Source organism: Strigops habroptila, chromosome 2 (genome assembly GCF_004027225.2).
Source record: "Strigops habroptila isolate Jane chromosome 2, bStrHab1.2.pri, whole genome shotgun sequence".
Lineage (NCBI taxonomy): Eukaryota > Metazoa > Chordata > Aves > Psittaciformes > Psittacidae > Strigops > Strigops habroptila.
Genome location: NC_044278.2, coordinates 44,792,822 through 44,816,883, shown reverse-complemented (window position 1 = coordinate 44,816,883; position 24,062 = coordinate 44,792,822). Strand labels below are relative to the sequence as shown.

The window sequence follows — 24,062 nt, the reverse complement described above, 5'->3', positions numbered from 1 at the left end:
ACTGCTGAAATAGCTACAGGAAAATGTAAAAAGTTGTGTGGTCAGTGTAGAGAAAACTTTTTTATAAAGAAGTTTGGGCTAGTTTGTTGGAAACTGTTATTGGAGCACTGCTGCAGTGAACACTGTGTTCCAGTATTTAAAGGGTCAAGACAAGGGGTAATGGGCACAAGTTACTCCTGTTTCGACACAAGAGGAAAATTTTTCACAGTGAGAGCAATCAGCCAGTGGAATAATCTCCACAGGGAAGTGGTGGATTCCCCAAAGTTGGACACTTGTAAGACTTGGTTGGACAGGATGCTGAGATATCTAGTCTAGACCATGTTTTGCCCATAAAGGTTGGACCAGATGATTCTTGGGGTCCCTTCTAACCTGGTATTCTATGATTCTGTGAACTGTAGTGCCAGCGTAGTTCAAACGTAGCAGTGGCTATTCGTGTTGTTGTATGGAGCACAGCTATATGAGCAGGAGGAGAGCTAAGACTGCAGGTGCAAGGTAGAATAAGAGAGTAATTTCTGTATGCAGAAAACACCCTCTCTCTATAATGAAAAGCTAGTTCAGTGCTGTTATAAAAATAGCTATTTATAATACTGACTATATATGGATGCTCTTGAAAACTGTTCACATATAAGCATTAGCTTTCTCTTAAACACACAACACTCAGCAGTAGGAATCTGGAAAGAAAAAACTAACTAGCGGTTTTACCAACTATTATTTAGGCTCTGGATAAGATATGAGTTCTTATCTAGGAAAATTTTCTAGAGCTTATATGCTTACTCTGAGCAGAGCATAAACATGGATCATGAAACAGTAATGAGAGGGAGCAACCCCAAAAATATTTTGACATGGAGGATAAATGAAGTCATTGTGAACTGTGTGCTGCTCATGGGAAAGGAACAAAAATGGATTCTATTTGTCATAACTTTCATTTGAAGTTTTTAAAGAATTTTAGCACTATTCATGAGCTAGACCTGCCAACTCTAGATTTTTATCTAGATTTTTACATCAGAACATCAATGTTCTGATGTAAAAGAGAATGATCGGTGACTTGCTATCACTAAAGAATGTATGTTATTAATGAGGAATAGAGTTTATTTTCTGGTTCCAAATTCTGAATTTTTAACTATAATGCTTTAGTATCTAAACAGAGATTTGTTTGTGAAGGTAATACCAACTTTCTGCATCCAAAGAAGTAAGAATTAATTTCATAATATAAATATAGCATTAAAACAATATATAAGTAAACTGAGGAAATTACTGTTATGACATCAGCTCTCTTGATAAGTCTGTGCACTTTCATAATATTAAATATGGATGAAGGAAAAATGTTAAACTTCTGAATGTTCACAACACTAATGTATTCAGCTTTTAAGAATACGGGGTTTTATTTAGAATGTGATAATATATTTCTTTGTCACTGTATTAAATAAGATATTTTCACATGCCAGAAATAATTGTGCTAAATATCTTCATGAAATCACACTGAAAGAACAAAATAAATTTAAAAAGATCTACATGTCTTAAACTGTTGCTATAGAAATACTGCATATATATATATGTATATATATTTTTTTTCCCTCCCTTCTCGGAGACAATCAAGAGAATTTCATAGGAATAGGCTAGCCTTCAGAGAACTTCCAAGCCTGTTCCTTTTAGGCATAATAACTTTCAGAAATTAATGGATGGGCTCACAAGTTAGAGTTGTGTTCTGCTTCTCTGCCCATATGAAGGTTGATACCTAAGTTACACTTAGTTACTGTGGAGTAAACATAATCTATTGCTGTGTCTTAAAATGAGGAAAATCTGTATGGAGTAAGTAGTTATAATTAATATATATTATGACTTTCTCTGATACTTAGCAGTGATACTGAAGTGTTTAGGTCTCCAGAAGCTTTACTGCAATTAGATTTATTTTTCTACAATTACTGCAGAAGAGTTGCTAGTATGTTCCAGTTTAGCTTCAAACTTGTATTCCTAATCTAATGGTTGAACTTTCTAATGTTGGAATTGTCTGTTAATGTCTTGAAAATCAATCCTTTATTATTTTGATTATTAAGATAACTTAATTTAACTTACACTTATTTTACACTTATTTTGGTAAAAGACGATAATCTTGCTGTGGGTGGCATTCATGAGAAATATGTCTGGCAATATTTCAAAAAAGGAGGGGGGGAACCCCCCAAACAACACCCTCCCCCCCCCCAGATTTCTTCTCTGGGGTGGGGGGGAACCAAAACTGAAAACAAAGTGTGAATCAGTTCTTAACTGAATGCTCATTATGCCAGCCACAGAGAGCTCCATTATTTTGGTGAATTGTATCACTGCCTCCGTTAACCTTTTCTTACAGATGACTACAGAAATACAGATGTTGATGGTAACACACTGCTTCATTCAACTGAAGGAAAGTGAGGATGTGGCTCTAAGGTTCAACAGAATCAAATATTTATTCAACTATTAAGTATAAAAAAAAATAATAGTTCTTGGAGCTTGAATATGAAGATAACATATTTTTCACCACCTCTACTTTTTTCCATAATTAGGTGTCAATGTTTGAAAGTAATCATGTATTGTAGGAACTGTACATTTCTTAGTGAATTCAGAGAAATGGCTAACACTTACAATGATTTCTTTTTAGGGGAGAATTCTTATTTAGCTTGGTTCCTTAGAACTATGTTTTGGTTGATCTCATTGTCTAACATCTAATTATGAAGCCCTTGTGTTTGTGGGGAAACCCTTAGCTTTCAAACTCATAGAAGTTGTTGTGATCTTGAAATGGATTATTTAAAGTTCTTATTGATAATTGACTAAGGTAACTGTCTGGCATAGTATCACTCTGAGTTTTTCAGTACATGTGGTTTACTTTGATGAGCTTAGTGCTTATGAAGTGAGCAACTACTCAGCTGTAACTCATTTACATGTGAAGTAAGTGAATAGCTACTTGAATGTGCATCAGTTCAGTGCTTTATAGTCTCATCCCTTTCTGACCTTGAGAAGGTAGATCTCTGGCCTGTTTGTGATAGACTGGGTGACATTTTAACTTGTTAGGACAATCTGATTTCATGGCCCCGGAATAACTGCTATCTGGTAACTTTTTTTAAGCTTTGTATTAGCAAGCGGGACTTTGTACTTAAAAATTTGTCTTTAAAGCATAAAAACCTTTGAATTAAACTTGAGAGCACAGCAAACTTGTGTTTATAAGCTTCTTACTTGTTGCTATGTTTCCTTATCTTAAGAAGGTCTTTTTATTCCCCCCCCCCCCCACCCCCGTATAATTCACATCTAACCAGCTCCCTGTGTTTGCCTACACGTGCATCAGAACTATGGCTGGTGTTGGTAGAAGCTGTGTTCTGATGAGAGTCCTATAGTAGATAAGCTTCAAAAATTTGGATATTACTCTCTGCTGACTCTAACACCAAATTTCAGTACACCTGCTAAGAGTATCTTGCATGCTGCAGCATATCATGATAATTGCAGGTTCATCAGAGCAGTTTTCTGTGAATAAATATAATGCAGTTTGATTGTTCTGCATTTTCAAGATGGTGGTGTTTTGTTTGTGGGTTGTTGGTTTTTGGTTTTGCTTTTTGGTTTTTTTTGGGGGGGGGTTTGTTTTTTTTTTGAGATTGCATTTTTGGCTGTTATCTGAAATAATAATAGCAAAACCAAAGTGTGTGGAAGGTGGGGATATGTCATAGTCAGCTTTTCAAAAAGCTCTTCTTGTCGGAGCCATTACACTTGTTCTAAATTCCTGTTAACCTGCTGTGTTCAGTAAAAACTTTACAGTAGCTGGAAACAAATTGCAGGAAAAGTTTCCTCTTCTGTTTTTTATTTTGAACACTTGGCAGCATTTTGTTTATTCCCTGGAGTCACTTATGCCCTCTCTACAAATGTTTGTGCACATGTAATATGTTAAACATATGTTTAACTTCAGTTGTATTGCTTATGGAGGAGTGTATGCAGGATTGGAACCCATCTGACTTTAGTTTTTATGTAACCCCCTTCATAGGTGTAGAAATATTAAAACCATCAAAGCATACAGCACTTCATATAGTAGATGGAACTGGTTTTAATCTCACATCTTAATTGCTATTTCAAATTTATGTTGTTCAAAATAGTTGATAGATGTACTGGCAGCTCTTAAGTGTTGATTTTTATGTTGTTAGAAAACAGTTTTGGGGATGAAAAGTAGGGCATGGACATAGATTTATGATAACTTGGAACAAGTTTGCTTTTTATGTTATATACCATTTGAGATCAAAGAAAGTTTAATTTGCTTATGGGTGGGTTACTTATAGAACTATTTATCCAAAACTTAAAGCTGTTGATTAGTCAAACAGTAGGCAGTTGTCATAGCAGTGACGATAAATGTTGATAATTTTCAGTTGTGAACCTTGGAACACTTAAAAAAAATTAATTTTTTATTGCAAGATGGGTGTTCACTGAAGTGAGTCTGAATCTATTAATGAATATAGAATACCCTCTCCCCAAATTTCTGCTGCTGTTTTTAGTAGGATTGTTTAGGATATTTCGAAGTGATAATTAACATCAGGGATGGATGAGGGACTTCAGGGGGATGTCTAGTTAGACCTTCTGCTCAAAAGCAGTATTTTCCTAAAATATGTTTGTTCCTAAAATGTCACTAGGAAGAAGTTGTGTAAAATTAAACTGTCATTCTCTTTCCAGGACAGTTCCCCCCTTTCTAACCCCCCCCACACACACACACACTATGTTCAACTCATTTTAATGACACTGATACACTATCTTCTTTTGAGCACTTGAAAGATAATTCCGGCTAAAAGGAAGCGAAGTTCCTTGGTGCAATCAGGTTTTGTTTTTTCCCTTGTGACTAGGATCTCCCCCGTTTTATTTGTTGCTACTCTTAATCTGTCACATCAACAATGTTGCCATCTGGTTGTTTGCTTAACCTCTGCAAAAATGTTTCCACTCTTTTTGCCTTTTTTGTCAGGCTAGGATGGAGTTGCAGTATCCTTGAATCTATCACTGCAGACATGCACATGTAGTATGCCATCATCTACCTACATTTATAAGCTTTAAAAAAAACCCAAAGAAATCCCCCAGATCCCTCACCCTAACTAATCCTTGTATGAAAACACCTACAATGAGTCTGTGTTCACTTCAGAAGTTTCATGCTTTAAAAACTTGAGTCTACCTTATGGACCTCTTCACACTTTCCTGATCCATCTGTTCATCTAGCACAGCTTCTTCTCCATCCCTTCACACAATCTTAGGTTGTTGAAATGCAAGACGCCTTTGCAGATCCTTTAATTGGTAGTAGTCTTTATTTTATCTACATGTTTTTGTATTTCTTAAAAAAAAAAAAAAAAAAAACCACACCACAAAAAACCCAAGGAAACAACCCAAACCAAAAACAACCCAAAAACCCCACCCCAAAATCCTGTGTTTTCATTCTCCTTTTTTTCTTTGAACTATATTTAAAGGATGTTTTATATTAAATGCCATTATAATGTTTTTATGCAACCATTCTTTTTCTACTTAACTGTGAAATCTTGTTTGGGTACAGCTTGTGTCTGAAGACAGTTATTTATGGAGTGCTTTAGCTGTATATCGTGATGTAGAGCCAGTAATGTGTTGATCCAGTAAGTCTATAGGCTAAAGCTACTACTTCATGCAGTATAGCCTCTTATAAAACAGAAAACCTTGAAGTGGGGAGTGTCTAGTGCTGATGAAATGTTTTGTGGAACAGGTAGGACTTCAAGGTTTTATTTTGGTTTGAGGGAAGGTTGCTTATGCAATTGTTCCATCTGTCCATCCATCTGTCCAGTAGCCTCTCCTCCCACCCTGCCAGGAACTTCTGAACCACTCACTCAATTCCCAGTCAACTTTGGCAGAGAGGCAGCTCCGTTGCAGGCATCCAGGTCTCACAGAAACAGGCAGATGGTTAGAGAAAAGACTGGGCAAGAAACTGGGGGGACTCTGTTCCATGTCACTGTGGTCAGCCTGTAGTAATACCTATCATGGGATTTGCTGCCTTGTGCCAAGCTACTGTGCAAGGTAAGGGTAGTACAGAAAGTAGGAGAGACAGGAAGCTGATGTGATGGGTTATTGCGTTATGCATAATGGAGGAAATGTCACGGATCAGTAGTTTGTGAATGTTATTCTAGGAGGGAAGTAAGGGTATTCTTATGGGTGGACATAGGACCCAGAGTTTCTGTGGGAGACCTGTTTGACAGTCCCTGATGTAGGTTACGCAGAAGTGCAACTTATGTTTTTAAAGAATTCCCTATCTTTAAAGGAACTGGGGGAAGAGCTGCTCAGTTTAAACCTGTCATAAAGAGCAAGGAAAAAGGAGAGAATTGTAGGCGGAATAGAAAAATGTCATCTGATGTACGTGGGTAAGAGGTTGTACATATCCTACAAAGTCAGTGACAGAAATATGAACTTGATGCAGGAAGAACAGTGACAGCCAACCAGGAAGAACTTCAAACATAGAATCTCATATATAGAACAGAAAGGGATTAGGGAGAAAAGAGGTGCTGTAGTACAGCAAACTGAATCGAAATCGCTGACATATTTCTTGAAAAACTCGGAGGGCTGAAATGTTGTGGTAAGCTTAGGATTTCAAGAATTCTTCAACTTCCAACACAACAAATGGGTTGCTTGACTTTCTTGAAAAACTGTGCTACTGCTAGGAATAAAACCAGATTTTGGTATGAAGATGACAGTTAGGGGTGCCCACAGCAGTAGTAACAAACCAGGATTTTCGGAAGGTGAACCTCAACTCTACTTTTCATAAACAAATAGCTATTGCTGTCATTAGGAGATCATTAATTCTGTTTCAGTATATTCAATACACATTGACGTTTTAGTTGCCTCAAGCTCTGTGAGGGAACAACATATTTGGGGGAAAAAAGATAAATAAAAGTCATGGCCTGTTAACTGAGTTGTTTTTTAGTTGCTTCTGCTGACTGAAATTATCTGATACAACTCACAGAAAAAAATCCATATTATATATTTGTAATTTAAGTATTTGAAACTTAAGGCTGTTTTAACTATAAGTTTCGATACTAGGAGATGTTTATTTGTTTATCTTCTGGGATAAATCAAATTTGTTTATAAAGTCACCATAAAATACAGTGACTAAAATTCTGTTGCAAATAATAGGTATGGATAAGGGGAGATAGGAAGATATTTCTGTTAAGACCAAAATCTGCTTGCCTTTGATCATACAAAGTACTGAACAACCCTGGGAGGCTAGAAGGCCTATCCTGTATTTTTCCATACCAGTAAAATGGGTGACCTTTTGTTTGACTGTTCCAGTTATATTCACTTAAAATAACATTTGAGCTATTGTTGGCTATTTCACTGAAAGTGGAATGGCAGATCAAGCTTGTTAGCTTGCTGCTCTTCAAAGAAATTAACAAAGAGGATGTATGCTGTCCTTTTAAATAGGCTACATGAAGCTTCAATGCTGGTGAGAAAAGGTTGTTCAATTATAGAAAATATGAAAAAACAGTTTCATTCTGGTAAATTTACTTTCCCGCTCCAAAATCAATCTGTATTTTTTTAAAAAATTAGTTCTGACACTTCTAAAATATCTTGGATTTTTAAAGTATTTATTAGCAGTGGTTGTAACTTTCATGTTGTGACTATCAAACTATTTTCTGGATTTTTCTCCATTGCTTATGGTTTAATATAACTTCTTGCTCATTTCTTGCTCTTGATCATTAGTTTTATTTTTGATCTCTTTACCTTGTGAAGCACAGCAATAGTTGGAACAGAACAGTCCCAACTAAAGTGTGCAAGCTGTCAAGCTCCATGCACCTTTACCATCCAACAGACATACATGCCCCCAAATTTGGGGAATGACTTGTAGTGTAAAATGTACAAGGGTGATGGTGTAGGGCATGTAGTGCATGAAAGTAAGAGTGTGGCATTTTTATACTGTCAAATCTTGAGGGTAGGGGCTGTATGATGGCACCTTCATCCTAATTTGTGCTTGTGGAAGTTTCTGTACAGATAAATTGCTTTCAGTTTCTTCCATCTGTTGTGAACGTAACTACTCCTACCGTTAAAGCTGGTTTTGCATGCAATGCTGAGAATGAAATTGTGGGAACTGGGTTGTGGTAGTGGAATAGAAGTAGGGATGAAAAGGAGACTGTTTTGTTGAGCATATTTACAGACTTTTCATCTGATGTGGAGCCGTGACATTGGGAGACCTGTGCACTGGGTCTTACAGAAGACCGTGTGCCTTACTCTGGGCCATGGGGCTCAGAAGGGTCTGGTACAAGGCTGTGGTGAGAGGTTGCCCATGTGGATAGGGCTCCTACTAGCCTTGACCCTTCCTGCTTGAGGCGAAACCACCGCCTGGGCAAGATGTACCGCCCAAGTACAGTGTTATTCGGTGGATAACAGTCCGTGTGCTCTGATGTTAATGTCTGAGAGGTTATGTCGTGCTAAAGGTTTAAACTGGGGAGCTGTGGGTTCAGTTTAATGTTCAAAGTGTGGGATTTGACAGCTCTGTATGTAGCATATATATTTGTGCGATGTTAATTTATGGGCTTTTTTATCATTTCATGTTTGTTCATATCTCTCAGGATGAAAATCCAGCCCACCTGCGAAGCTGAAATAATTGGATTTTATTTCAGGTGCAATGATAGATGAAGATGAAAATGGACCTTTAAAATCAATTACATTTGTGAGATGGATGGTGAATTTTCTCTAACTTCCTTTTCCTTTTCTGATAGACTTTACCATTTTATTGAGAAACTGCAGGACAGATTAAAAGAAATTGTACGCTTTCATATTCATCAGATATGGCAAACTGTGGTGGTGAAGTTCCTCTGCTGAAAACCAGAAAAAAATTTGAATGTCATGTGAATAGCTTCATGTCTGCCAATACCTGGTAGCTACATAGAATGGATTTTTCATCATGATACCACAGGAGAAGTGGCATTATAGTATATTTTTACCTGGAGTTTAAATCTAAAAGTAAAATATCAAAAGCTAAGATTGTTTTTAACGTGTAATAACAGTTGCATGAAAATACTTTTGTCTAATTGCATTGCACAAGTATATTACTGTAGCGTAGTATGTGCTTATGGTTCTGTAGAGTTATAGTTGAACAGCAAAAATCGCTGAGCATGTGTTTGTAGGCTAGAGAATTTCCTGTGATGGTTGCTTGAAGATTGACTCTTAAAGTGTAAAAATGTACAAAATATACCATTAATGCTATACAGTTTTATTATAAATCAAACTGTTAAATTATTTGTTACAAAATCAGATTTTAAGTTACAGAAGCCTGACTTTGTACTGTATTTAATCTCATTTGGCTAAAAAATAGTCTTCTGCTGTTTCTGGTATTACTGCGTGACACTGACCACTTTTGTAGTTAGTTATGATCCTTTATGGGGGACTGCCAGTGGTGCTGTATTGATATTGGGGAAATACTGGATTTTTTATTTCTTTATTTTTTTTAATAGAAGGAATATATTTTGTGTCTTTGGAATATTCAAGTAAGAGAAAATAATACTATGCTTAGAGCTTATTATATTGAAATTTTTGTCTTTTAAATATGCCTCCAAAATACATGAGCTGAAGAGAAATTATTCAAAAGGTATATGGAATGCTGGAGTATGACGGGAGGTGTTTTAAAACAATTTTTAAGAAAGTGTTTTTCTGGAATATGTGCATACTATTTTTTTTTTTCCTACCAACGCATTCAGTTTAATTAGTCTTTTTCCATTTTCTATGATTAAATGAAGACAAGTAGATATTCTCCTTTGAGCATTGTTCCTTAATGATACAGAATAGTGTATGTTGTGCTAGTCAGTTTTATAGACATTATAACCCATTAAGATGCTTTCTAATAATTGCACCTGAGGAAAATAATACTGCCATTTAATTAATAGCAGAAAAAAAAAAAATCATTGGAGGAGGAGAAGAAATATAGTTGAAATTAACATAAAGAAAGATGAGCAAATATTCAAGAAGTGCACTACAGTATTTAAGAGATGTAATTCTCTTGAAGGAGAAACATACAAAATAGATTTCCAAATAGATTTTGAGTTAAGATGTCAATAGTGGGGTGAGAGGATACTGTACATGTGCCTGTGCTAGCTGTATATGGTACAGTTGTGATTGGAATGCTAAAAAAAGTGGAACATAAGGTAGCAACTGGGCTAAATTCTAGATGAGTAAGAGTTCTAGTGCGCAGCCACTGACTAACACTTATTGTGGTTCATTACTGTGCTTCTAAAGTATTGTGAACATGTCATACCTAAATTAAAATTTAAACACTACTAACCATACATCTTTAAGTCACTTCCCTTTCAGAACAGAAGGATTAGGTGAAAACAGGACTTGGTCCTTGAGTACTGTGAAACAGATTAGTTGAATTTCCAGGTAATTAAGAATTACCTGCATTTGTTAGAAGAGGTACGGCTTTCAACATTTATCATCTCTTTGGAGAGTCAGTTTTTGCAAGCAAATAGTCTGAGGTTTTGTTTAAAAATCTACCGAAGTTATGGGAGACCAAGTAAGGATAGCATACATGTTTTTTAATTGCCCTCATGCCTTCAAGTTTAGATAAAAAAGTATTATGTGCTATGGTGTAAATTATTATAACCAGTTATTCAAAGATAGTAAGTGGAGTAAATAAATTAAATTTGGAAAGAGTGAAAAAATAAATGTGGTTTAAAAATCTTTGCTGTATAAGGTGGTGTGCTGAGGATGACCTGAAAAAATACTGTTGAGTTCTGTCAATGGGCCTATTTTATTGCCTTGTTTTGTGTGGCTTTCTTTAAGAGGTTTGTTAAACGAGTTGGAGAAATACAAATTGGAGAAAATTTGAGAAAACAAATCTATAGGTTGCTTATGCCTTTTGGTAGAAACTGAATGTTCTGGGCTGTATCTGAAATTGCGATGTGGTTTTTACCTTTGTTGCTTGGCTCTGTTCAAGATGGTGCCTTTGTTCTTTTATGTGCCAGTAGTCATATGCTGTTTATACAATTTCAAGGTAGAAAAGTGGTGAGTGTTTTCTTTGACACTTATTTAGTTAAAGAGTATAATCATCAAGTAGCCCTTTTGCAAAATAACAAACATGATTTCCACCCCCCTCTAATTATATGGTAATACTATAAGCTCTCCCTTTATTCTATTCCCTGCAGCTGAAGCATTAAATGAATTGGAGTGGAGGATGTGAACAGCAAAAGTTTTCATCTATTCTGCTTAATAAACCTGAAGGTGAAAGTTAAGTGGAAGAGAGTTTGATGGTGGATATACTGAGAAGGCATTTTAGGTAGATTTTGCAGCTTTGTCTATGACATGAGGTGGGGTGTTCTGAGCAGACCTTGGAGTGTCACTACTCCTGTCTCTCTGCATATAGGAAGTTGTCTGGAACTTCTTAGTTTTCTTCTTTTGAGTTATAGGATTATAGAGATTTTAGAGTTTTTGCTCAGCAGTTGAGATTTCTGAATAGGAACCAAACCAAAAAAGACTCCCTAAGTTGTAGACTGCTTCTAAGATAGGCTATTGAAGTGTGCTAAGCTCTCTTATTCAGTAGGAATTGTCATTTCCCCCTAGAAGTTCCAGTAATATGTCCTTCACTGTTTTGTCCATTTGTATTAAAGAGATGAAAGTTTTGGTCTCTGTTGCGATTTCATGGAATTTCGCAGGCTGTTTGTTCTTGTTGGGAAATATTGCTCAAATTATGAATGCCTAACTGCTTAGTGATACGTTTCAATGAAGTTTACCACTTTATGTTGTGATTTGCTTTGAACAAATTTGCTTTTTTTTGAGGACCTTGATGTGTCTTCCAGTGAATCTCTAGAAGCCATGATGAAGATCAATGGTAGAAATGATCCTTTTTTTGTGCCATGGTTCTATTTTAGAATTGCTGCCATGGAGGGCAGATGTTAAATAGAGTAAGTTTAGGAAGTGAATGAGGATTGTTCTATCTATTGATAATTATTTTAATGTAAGAATAAAGATGTTACTTGCCACTTTTTTTTTTTTTTTAATGGCTCTCTATCTGCTTTTCAGTAGCTAAACTGTTGACTTCTAGAAATGATGAAGACTGAATGCATATAGCGTTCAAAAGCTTTTGTTTATCTGGAGGTTAGGTTGCAATACTCTGATCTTCCAAAGAGGTAAAGCATTTCTTTTGTGACTCTGTTGTTTAGTAATATAGTCACTTCACATGGTTTGATGGGAAAAGCAAGATGTTAGTTTTGGACTATTGTGACCACCTCAAAATCTGAGCTGTCTTTTATATAATTTGTGCAAAGTCAAAAGTTGGTTATTTAGTAAAAGTTGCTTGACTACATGATGCATTTTTTGGTCATACATTTAACAGTTATGTTGTTTTAATTAGGACACGAAACCTCACTATGAACTTGATAATATTTTTCTCTTGAAGACTAAAGGTCTGGTAATAATTAAGTTGTAATTACACAAACTACATTTCTAGCTTTGCAGTTCAGCTGAACTCTTGTATATGAGAAAATAAAACAAATGAAGTCAAAGAGTATCTCTTCTTTAGAACATATTCAGGCAGTGTATATTTGGGTTTCATAGAGTAGTTGAATGGTTTGGGTTGGAAGGGACCTTAAAGATCATCTAGGTCTTAGATGATCTGCCACAGGCAGGGACACCTCCCACTAGGCCAGGTTGCTCAAGGGCCCATTCAACTTGGCCTTGAACACTGCCAGGAATGGGGCATCCACAACTTCTCTGGGCAACCTGTTCTAGTGTCTTGCCACCCTAACAGTAAATAATAGCTTCCTAATATCTGATCTTTATCTCCTCTCTGTCAGCCTAAAGCCATTCCTCCTTGTCCTGTCACTACATGACCTTGTAAAAAGTCCCTCTCCAAATTTCTTGTAGGCCCCTTTAGGTACTGGAAGGCTTTAGGTACTCTAAGGGCTCCCCAGAGCCTTCTCTTCTCCAGACTGAACAAGCCCAACTCTCTCAGCCTGTCTTCACAGGAGAGGTGCTCCAGCCCTCTGGACTCACTCCAACAGGTCCACATCTTTCTTCTGTTGGGAGCCACAGGGCTGGATGCAGTACTCCAGGTGGGGTAGAGGAGGAGAATCCCCTCCCTTGTTCTGCTGGTCATGCTCCTTTTGATGCAGCCCAGCAGATGGTTGGCTTTCTGGGCTGGTGAGCACACACTGCCAGATCATGTTGAGCTTCTTGTCAACCAACACCCCCAAGTCCTTTTCCTCAGGACTACTCTCAGTCTGGTCTCTGCCCAGCCTGTAGTTGTGCTTTTGATTACCCCAACCCAATAATTTGGTTTAAGCAATAATTAAGGAATGAGGTGATAGAATGTTGAAGTACCAAGAGGAGAAGCATTGCTTGTGAGATTGGGGGAGGAGGGGGAAGTGTTTTGCTTTAGTACAGCTATAAAAACATTTTACGAATACTGTTATTTGGGAACAGCCTTTCAGAAAAGCCGATTTGCTTTTTCAACTGTGGGAAATACATCTTTAGTGAAATCTGCTCTTACACTCTGTTTTACAGGCAGCTTAATCTCTGTAGTTCTTGTGTTCTCCAGTATGGGCTTTTTTGTTTGGTAGACTTCTACAGATCTGAAGTTTTTTTTGGGACTTATGCAAACGTTGCAGTAAATTAGGGAGAGGAAGAAAAAAGTCTTGGTGGAGAAAAAATCCTGGTGAAATATCAAGCTCAACACTTTTGTGTTTATTTTAGCAATAAAATTTGAGAGCTTTATGCTTAGATGCCAGTTGTGTGCTGTGTCAAGTTGAAATGGAAAAAAAAGTCAGTCTGCACTGCACATACATTCGTTTTCACTAGAGCAAAAAATACATGTGTAAACTCGATTCTACCTATTTCTGTTTCTCTGAAGTTTGAAGTTCTCTGTCACTCTGAAGTCTACCCTTTTTTAACTCATAAATAGAATTGCATTGAATTTTGTAATACCTAGCATCAAATTAGATAAGATGATTACATTCTTAAAAACAGTCCACTTGTATGATACAGAAATACTATGTGTATAGTTTATATATGCAAAATCATCTTACTAATGAAATAAGTCTTTCCTATGGTATGTGTGTTTTCAATATTTTTGGACTTTTTTTTGTTCTTATATTGCCCACTTTTCTTCCCCAAGTATGGTTTTGAAGCTCTTAAATTGTAATATTAAAGTGGTTTTTGAAAATTATGGTGAAAATTATGTTTTCTAAATTGAATTAAAAAAAAGAGGGGGGGAGGATTTAAATTAATTAGCTAATTGCCTCTTATTCCTGCTGCTTTTTTGACAGGTACCTTCAGATGTTTATAATACACAGACAAATTTTTAAGAAAAAACAACTCTAGCCTTACTATTTTTGTTTAAAGACATGGCTATGATAGCTTATCCATAGTAGCAACAGTAATACAATGAAATACTGAACTTGAACTATTCCCTAAAGTCTTATTTGCTGTCAGATATTCCAGAAAAACACAGAATGATGCAAGCTGTTGTAATAGTAAACCATGTTTCGTGCACAGGAAAATTAACTGAAAAAGCTGGTGCTCATTTTCTTATTTCAGATAAGACGAGTGCATTGATCAGGCACTTTGAAAGAAGGGAACATGCAAATATTCGTTCACCTCCTGAAGACTGATATGTATACATAAAATTGACACTACTTAATAGGCTCTGTTAGTGGGTATTAGGTGCAGCAAATTCTATTTTGTTAGTGATCTACATATGGAAGCTCTACTGTTGTTCTGCTGTACTTTCCTGTGGCTAAAATTTTAATACATGGTAGTAGGAATGTGATTACTATCAGCAGCCTTTAAAATTTTCAACTCTCATTTGTTGAAATCTTATAGGTGGAACTCATAAATATATGAACTCTTACTTTCTATTACTTGCCTGAGAGTAGAAGTTCACTGTTACTGCCTATAGATTTTGCTTTACCGCATAAGATCGTGTGACAGTGTCTTAATGTTGGTGCTTTATCAATGTTTTTCTACTACTGGATCTGTACAATACTTGTTCACTCCACATATTTATGGCAGATACAAGATGTAGTAAAGAAAATGTTCATTGTTTAGGATCAACTCTTTCTAGAAGTCATAGGTAGTTTATTTGGTAGTGAGTATAGAATTCTGTTGTTAATGTCACATGTTTTTGTGCTAATCAATGGAAATACATTGAAGGAGATAAGAAAATATTGATAGTGGTAACTCCATATTCTTCTGTGAATTTGTATCAGTTAAAGAGTTGTTTTAAAACCACAAAGTACAATTGCGTCTTCAGGAAGATCTTCATATGTTTTGCTTTCTAAATATAAGCTACTATTTTTAAAAATATAAATAAAAGCAGTTTAATTACAGCTCTTAGTGAGTGTTGAGATGATTGAATCGAGTAATCTGAACTTCTTAAAGTACTGAAAACATACCCTATTCAATTTCCATTCTAATTCCATTTGAATTGATCAAATAAATGGAAAGGCAAATAAGAAGAAATAGGACTGCTGTGGTGTACTAACTCGATGTTAGTGGTCAGGGTTCCTTATTTAAATGGGACATTACACTTAATAGCTCTTAAATCAGTATAACAGTAGTATATTTCAAAGGACAAAGGTAAAAAGGTAGTTTCTCTTGTTTGGGTGGTACAAATCTGCAAAAACTAAAGGGGCAAAAGAATCCTTTGAAGACATAAGCAAATGAGGGATATTCTGTTTCTTCTGGTAAACTTGAATGAGAATTTCACAGGATTGAAATCTGTTGAATTTTGGAACAATTAAGAGGAAGAAAAGGAATTCTTTTTGACTTGAAACACAGTTCTACAAAAGCATGCAAGAAGCATGCTATTTTCTCTTCTCTCCCTGCCCTGCCCAACTCCCTTTTTGCAGTAAATTTCTAAGTCATCACTATAACTGAATTTCTACACTTAATGGCACTAACTTTGATAAATGAAAAAATGAGAATAATCACTCCTGACTAAATGCAGTCATAAGAACACAGATAAACTGAGACTTCCAGCTGTAACTTCTGAAATTTCTAGGTTCCCATGTTCTTTCAAACAGACAGCACTTAGCATTATTTTCAATATTCAGTGAAAGCAATCTGAAGACATGGTAGAACTGGGGTGCTCTGATTGTTCTGCACTTCATGCGAGCTGTTGTAGGTGAAAAATCCTATAGCCCTTTGTTAGTTTCTCTGGAATCCCAACCTTTTTTGTTGACATTTGGGTGTAACCACTCTGGATTCTTCAAAGCAGCTACATGCTGTATGCCTTTTAATAATGAATGTGACATTTCTACAAAAAAATATTTGGAACATATGGCTGAATTATCACTCAGTCTTTTTAGGCTAAGTGGTGTGACTCTTGGTTAGCTAAGGCAGTTTGGTTTTTAGCTTGCTCTGTTCCTTAAAACTGTGTTCTTTTTACCTCAAGGTAAGGTTATTAGGTTTTAAGTCCTGGAGTAACTACTGTAATCACCTGCCTTATCTTCTACAAACCAGTTCATAAAACTCCATCCAGTAATTTGTGTATAAGGACAATAACATCAAGTTTGAGCTAACTAGTCTTTACTTGCTAATCCATATTTGGTAAATTATTCTTGTATTGAATTGCTCTTCTTACAACTGTCTCATTGTCAATATGCCATGAAATGATGCTCTTTTTAGCTTTTGAGCTTTGTTGTTTAACAGTTATTGTTTTGGCAAAGCGCACAGAACAGGGCTGTACTGAAATCTAGATCCGAGGAAGAGATTATCTGACTTGAACATGATGAGGACAATAGGGTTTTGGGGATCTGTGTCTCTACGGGGCAGAGCCTTTAGGAGAATATTCAGAGTTGTCTTTGTCTTTACATGCTTGTAGCATACCTCAGGACTGCCAAGACTGCCACTAAACAAGGTCACTAAGGGCCTCATCTACACATTTTATTTGAACACTTCCAGGGACAGCGATTCCACCATTTCCCTGGACAGCCTGTTCCAATACCCGATTACCCTTTCAGATATTTCCTAATATTCAATCTAAACCTCCCCTGGTGCAGCTTGAGGCTGTTTCCTCTTGTCCTATCCCTTGTCACTTGGAAGAAGATGCCAGCCACCTCCTTTATACCTCATACTCCTCAATGCTTTATATAGATTCATACTATTTCATCAGTTCCACATATCTTTGAAATACCTGTGGTCTGCAGGTCTTACTAGTGTTACTGATCTACTTCTGGTTTAAAAAGTATAAACTCTAGGAGCATGTAAAGATATCTAGCTTCCACCCCATTTTTTAAAGGCACAGATTCTATGCTTATGAACAGTGCATAACACTTTTGGTTTTTTGGTTTTTTTTTTTTTTTTTTAAGATGCCACTTGTATTCTTACTTGCTTTGCTTAAGCTCCAAGTCTTATGCCTGGCTGTTCACAGTGTGAATTACTGGTTTATGACAGTTTTATTTTAAGTGGGAAGATCTGGGTGTTTGTGCCCAAATATTTGAATGATTGAGTGTAATAGCAAGACATTCTCCATTTTCTGATGGTGAGAAGTAATGTATCTGCCTTCAAAAAAGTCCTTAAGCAATTGTAGATAAGAAATCCACTAACTGAAGTTGTTTAATTAAATGAATTTTTCTTTTTTTCCTCCTTTTTTTTTTTTTTTTTTTTTCTTTCTTACCACAGCTGCATTTCTAACATGGAGTAAAGCAATGTGTTTTGGAGAGCAATTGTGGGCAAATGATCATGTGAGGAGGTTTTTATTGGTGCCTCCACCTGCTCTTGCTTGATTATTTATTGTTATCAGGAGACCACGGTGACCTAAAATAATTTCTCTAAGAATATTCTCTTTCTAACGACGTTCTGTCTGTCAGCATTTGGAGGGTGTCATCAGTAGATCATATTTTATTGTGAACAGGATGAGAAATTTAAGGCTACTGAAAACTTTGGGAACTCGGAGAAAGAGAGGTAATTTTTTTAATCCATTATGATGGATTAAATCATCGTGATGGAAGAGCCTTAAGCAGGTCAGAGGCGAGGGTTTCAGTGCCACATAGAGTCAAACTATGTACCTGGGAAAAGGGCCATAAATAGTATCTCTCTTTGCTGATTTATATCGGTTTATTTGGTGTAATGTTAAATTTTATAATAGGCAGATGGTGCCTGTGAATGAACATGCTTACTTGGGCTTTTTCCTCCCTTAGTGCCCCTCTGTGGGGAAGAGTTGGGTGTGATTTGGTAGCCTTTGAATTGTACCTTGGCATTTTAGTTGTAAAATGCAAATAGTGCAGGCATCAGTTGCAGAGGTAAGGAACTTAAAGTCTGTTTTTTAAGAGCTGTGCCTTTCACTGAGTGCCAGGCTGGCTTTCCCCATATGCTGAAATGGGAGAGGGATATTGGAGAGAAGGGACCTTGTAAGTTAAGAGTTTTCTTTACCTTGCTTAGTGTGGTGAGTAGGAGAGACAATAGAAGCCAGTCTTCGTTCCTTGATTATAGGATGTTACCCTTTCTAATTTGAACAACTATTGCTTAGTCAGCATGGGTACACTCCAGAGAAATCCTCACTACGCTTAGAGTCAAGCAAGCAATGGAAAGGCAAAAACCAGTTGTCCTTGTGGGAATGAAAATACGTAGTCTGGTCCCTATCAGTAACTTCACACTGAAACCTTTTGTCCTCTGCAATGTTCTAAGTAGTAAGCTTTTCCCCATTGTTCTGCATCTCCACAGCAAATTAAAAAGACTAAAATCTGAAAGAGAACTTGAGACAGTGATGCATTTCTACATGTTTGGTTCATGACTTGATTTATGTCCTGCTTGAAGGTCTGAGGTTTTATAGCATTATGTATCATAGTATTCTCTGAGTTATTCTCCAGAGTCTTCTGTCCTGGCTTTTTAGACTTGACAGTCTTCTCTTTGTAATACAAAGTAGAGAATTTAAGCAGTTAATAAGTCACTTGCTATACAAATAAAATCACAAAGCTGAGATAATCCACTGGTGAGGCAAACACTAGTAATCTAGAATGTGTTGAAAAGTCATTTCAGGCTGTGCGCAGCATCTTTGAGGGAAGTTTCGATTCATCTTGTATCTCTGTTTTATTTTATGGTACTGAGGGAAGATGTCAGGGCTCCTACTGCTTCTTCCAGTGTAGGAAGTTAGCCTCTGATAGAGATTGTAAGTGAATAATCTATTGCCTTAGTAGTATTAGCATTTTGTGATGGGACATTGAAACTCTTTCAAAACAAAAGTTGCAATTGCTGATCCGTCTCTGAAATTCACAGGCATTTGTGAGTTTCTGTTTGCCAAAGTAACTGTTTCTCTTATGGTATGCACAGCAGTATCAACCACCCTTTACTACACAACATAACAAGTTGGTTTACTTAAGGAAGATACAGGGAATAAAGAAGCAAAGTTACTTTTTTTTTTTTTTTTTTTTTAATTAATTATAGGAAGCTATAAAGATGTCATCTGAAAATTCAGGAGACACTTTGTATTGAAAGACAGAACAGGCAATTCACCTTTGGCAGAGTAGGCATTTGAGCCAAGATTAACAATACTAAGAGCTGTCATAATTTAGGCACATCTGAAGGGACTGTGGCATTTAGAAAACTGTTATTTCAATTGCCTTGAAATGTGGGCAGGAGCAAAGGGGTATCTTGGGGCTAGAGAGGATTATGGCAAATTAGAAGTAGGAGTTAACCATGGACACTACAGAAAAAGAAAGAGGTAACATGAAGTTCTGCACTCCTCCTGTTGAATTTGGGAAATGCCTTCCTGTTGTCATGTAATACCCTCAGACACATCATGCACTGTAGTTTGAGGTAACTCCAAAAGTGTCAAAGAATCAGAGTAATTGAGGCTGCAAAGTACCTCTGGAAACCCAAACCTTTAAATCCAAACACTTAAACATTGGTCAGATCCCCCTCTGGTCACCCATACAAAGTCCTTGGCACCCTAGTGTAGGAGCAATGCCTGACTCATAAAACTGCCCTGAGAGCTGAGCATTCCTGGAGTTGCTGTTATACCATCTCAAGTTTAGGGCTTGTGTAGCTGAAATTCATACTGCCTCTTAAGTTCTTGCTTCAAATCTTTTGACTGTTGGACTTCCAGAGCAATAATAAATAAATAAAATCTCATTACTGTGTTTATGGATCTTTACTAAGAAGAGGTATTTTCAAAAGTGAAAGTTCAAGATTAATCATATTTATGAAAATAGCATATGAATTCTTCACAAAATACCGTAACTTTCTGCAAGTGACCTTGCAAAGTGATGTGCATCTATGCAACACTGAACTGGTTGCTATACTTCATTTGGTTTTCAAATTTAAAGGGAAAAAAGTAAATAAATCTGTTCTCCAACTTGTGAGATGAACCCTGCTAATTTTGAAAGTGCTTTGAATGACTGAGGGGGAATGTCAATCATTTATTTATTTCCCCCCCCCCCCCGACAGCTATCAGAAGTTCACAGATGTTACTTACGCAGTTACAAACAGTGTTGCTCAGCAGCTTGTAATCTGATCACAAGACACTACCATATCCTTTTCAGTCTCGCAAAAAAACATTCTGCCTGCAGCTGGGTAATTAGCTCTTAAGCAGTTCTTCTCTAATTCATTGGTAAACTCTGTTTATTTTCTTTATTTCCATGGATTAAGCTTCTGAATTAACAAAACAAGGGGAGCATCACAATTTTACCGATACAGTCATGATGATGAAAGTGAATGGGTTAGCCTGTAGCAGCATGCTCTTCATACTGATTTTTCAACTCAGAGGTGTCAGTTGCTATAGATTCTAAGTCGTGAATAAGCAATGCTTTTTGTTTTTGTTTTGTTTTGTTTTGTTTTTGTGAGATTGCCACAGTGATCAGGTAGGTTGTGGAGCACAGTGAAGAAATACCTTTGCTCAATTTGAGTTTAGGAGAAAAGGGGAATTCAGGAACCCCTGTTAATCTGAAGCTGTCAGGATTTTTTTGTGTCTTGCCAATACTATTCTACTGTTTTTAAAACTGTAAAGGGAAGAGCACAGTAGCTGTAGTGTTAATGTGCCAGTGTGAAAGTGGCTAACTAAGGCTTGCTAGCATTTGAGCTTGCGCAGTATCCTTAGTTTGTAGTTTTGGTGGTGTGTGTCTGAAAAACAAAGTAAATGCAACAGCATTCTGCAAGTATCTTGTCTTTTATCACAGGACTTTCCAGCCATTGCTGGAATTGTCAGGTTTCTAAGTAAGCCTTTTTCATCAGTTGAGCTTTTCAACCATTTCTACTGTGCCTCCTAAATGCACACAAACGAGGTAGCGTGAATGTAACATGAGGAAAAAGTCTTCAGTTGGACTTTTTTTTAATGATTTTCTACAGCAATTGGCCCAAGAACGTTTCATGCTGTTATTGCAATTAGCTCGTTATTACTGAGGCTGACTTGCAAGGCATTATGTTTATCTCTACAAACCACAGTGTATTTGCAGTGATCGGTGTTATTATGGGATAATATAGATTAAACCAATACTCTGTTTATCAGTTGTTGCTGTTGGTACAGAAGGAAGTAACTCCTAGTATTCTGATTGCAGGATTCCATTATGGATCTTTTTAGATGTCTATTTATTCTTGCAATGTTCTGCTGTGTAATCCCTAAAGTAGAGGTTGAAGATGTATGGAACTGAATCATATAGAAGGAGATTTAATACAGCAAAAGTGCTTAATATATATATATAGAAGCAATGAATTAGACTTAAGTGAGGCTGTGCTAGAGTTGCTACAGGGAATAAAATTATATGTATTATGAAGTCTGTTGTGTTGTTTTGTATGGACAAGTTCAGAACTTGTGCTAGGGACATAAAGTCTTTTAACAGTGGTTTGGTATCCAAGTTAACAAGATCTTAGTGTCTCAGAAGCTTACAGTTTGGCCTGTTAAATGAATATATACAGTAATGAAATCAATGAGATGATTAAGTATTCTTATCTACCGTGTTTTAAAGGTGAACATCATGCCAGAGTGGGACAATTTGCGCTTATTTTGAAGAAGACAGGTGATTATTTGGATTCCTCTTCCCCCCTTCCCCCGGTAAAGCTGTGTAGAGAAAAACGAATGCTGAAGGATCTTCTATAAAAGCTAGCAACTGGATGGAATGCAGCCTTAGTGCCCTGCTTGTGTGCTCTGATACAAACTGACTTGTCTACCAAATTGTAGTGGCCCAAGGAGATAAGAACTAAGAGATACCAGTGCAGCATAGTTTGAGATAGAAATGAAACTCAGGATTTTGCTTAAGTTTTGGTTTGTAGAAAACTTTATGCCAGCAATTAACTGGTGTATATGATCAAATATCTTTTGCTTTTCTCTAAGGCTTCCATTCCTAGTTTCAGTTTAACTAAGCAGCAGAACAGGTTCCATGATCTATATTTAAACAATATTTAACCGCTGAGGGCATTAGTCTCAAATACCATTCTTTAATTGGTTGTGTAACGTTTCCATCTTCACAGGAGCACAAAGGTAGTTTCAAAATTGAACCTGGTAACTTCAGGATTTATTATTACAAGTAAAGTTCTGAATTTTATTAGGAAAATGTGTTGTCACAATTAAGCATTTCTTTAACTTGTTCATTTACTGTAGCGATACTCTTATGTGGCTCTACTGATCACGTGGATGCAGTTGGTGATGACTGCAATACAATAAGTATTGTGAGTGAACACTGAATCACGATTCTTGGCAGATATGTAAATCAAATTATGCAGTGTTCATCCAGGAAGCAGATTTTGTTAATGCTTTTCATCGTAGTGACAGGACAACACAGCATCACCCAGAAATGAGTTTTGAAGGCTCTGGTGAGAGTATGCCAAGTCTCTACTTAGTACAAAACAATATTAAACACTTAATATGTTTCTTCTCAAGCTGTAGAGTTTTATTTTTCTGTTGTTGTGCCAGGGGAAAAAAAAAAAAAAAGTAAAACGTTTTAGAAAACCCAAGTACTAAGAAGCTGTGATAAAAGTGGATATAGAAGGCTGGGGTTTCAGGGGGTTTGTCCCAGTTACCATTCTAGAAAATGCCAGTTTTACTAATGAAACTTCTGCTCCCTTCAGGTAATCCCGAAAATGTCCTACTGAGTAAGCAACTGGCAGTCTTCAACTTAAATTACATTCACATCTGTATTAAGGCTGTATCAGTTTGCTGATCTGAGTTTTGTGGTAAAGAAATTATGCCCATGCAGTATCTAATGAATTGCAGTACTTCAGAAGGGAGCGGTTCCCCATCCCATATGTAGGATTTGAAACCTTGGGTGATGCATTTCATTTTGTAGCCCGTTATCTTTCCCTCTTTTTCTGTTGCATTGAGCTTTTGTTTTGTTACAGTTCTCTATTTCAGCCTTTCATATTTCACCAGCAGCAACCCATCTGTTCTCTATTGCAGGTCTCTCTCCTTTATTAGATCTAGAAGAAGTTTAACGTACCCATGACTTTGCATTAACTGTTCTTTCGATTTAACCCCGATTTTGTTTAATTTTGCTAAGTGAAACTTCTGAAGAAGTGGTATTATACAGGAAAGAAATGCTTAGGTACTGATATGGGCTTCTTAATATGGTCTTAAACTTACAGCAGAACAGAACACAGTGTAAGGAATTAAAGCAACAAAAACCCAAACAATGGGTTTTAATGGGTTCAATGCTTGTGCAAAGGTGTGGGGATTTTTAGTTCTTTGTTTTTGAGACCACAATCCTTAACCTCATTCTAAAAACTTACTCTAAGGATCAAAGCATGTACGTTTAAAGCACTCTTTTGTTTATCTTGCAATGTCAGTCTTATTTGTCACTAAGGGAACAACCAGTTCCACACTATATAAATCATGCTGAATCCATCCCTTTCTCTTTGTCTCAGATCTCTGCTCTAAATAGAACAAAGTCTTCATCAATATCCTGGTTGTCAGATTGAAATTTGTAAATTTGATAATTGAATACTGTAACGGTACTCATATCCTGTGATGTATGCAGGTTGGAGATAAAATGTGAGCTCTATTAGTTTAGAATAGATGAATAGATATTGATATATATGGGAGTTTCTAAGCTTGCTAAGAAAAATAATTTATGTTTCTTTACTAAATGCACAAAAAGAGGAAATTGAAACATTAGTATTACTAGCTTTTTGGTGATTTGGGG

General features: G+C 36.5%; 1 protein-coding gene across 3 annotated transcripts in view; it reads left to right on the top strand.

Annotated features, from left to right (window-relative positions):
* The window catches only part of CDKL5 (cyclin dependent kinase like 5), a 132,633-nt gene that overhangs the window by 2,889 nt on the left and 105,682 nt on the right, over nt 1-24,062 (top strand). Inside the window, exons 1-2 of one of the 3 annotated variants that reach the window (XM_030476701.1) lie at nt 20,518-20,542; nt 21,894-21,944. The exons of the other annotated variants lie outside the window; for them this stretch is intronic. The gene's annotated coding sequence lies outside the window, so the exon portion shown is untranslated. Of the gene's footprint in view, nt 1-20,517; nt 20,543-21,893; nt 21,945-24,062 lie in introns of those variants that run through there. 3 annotated transcript variants of the gene reach the window in all.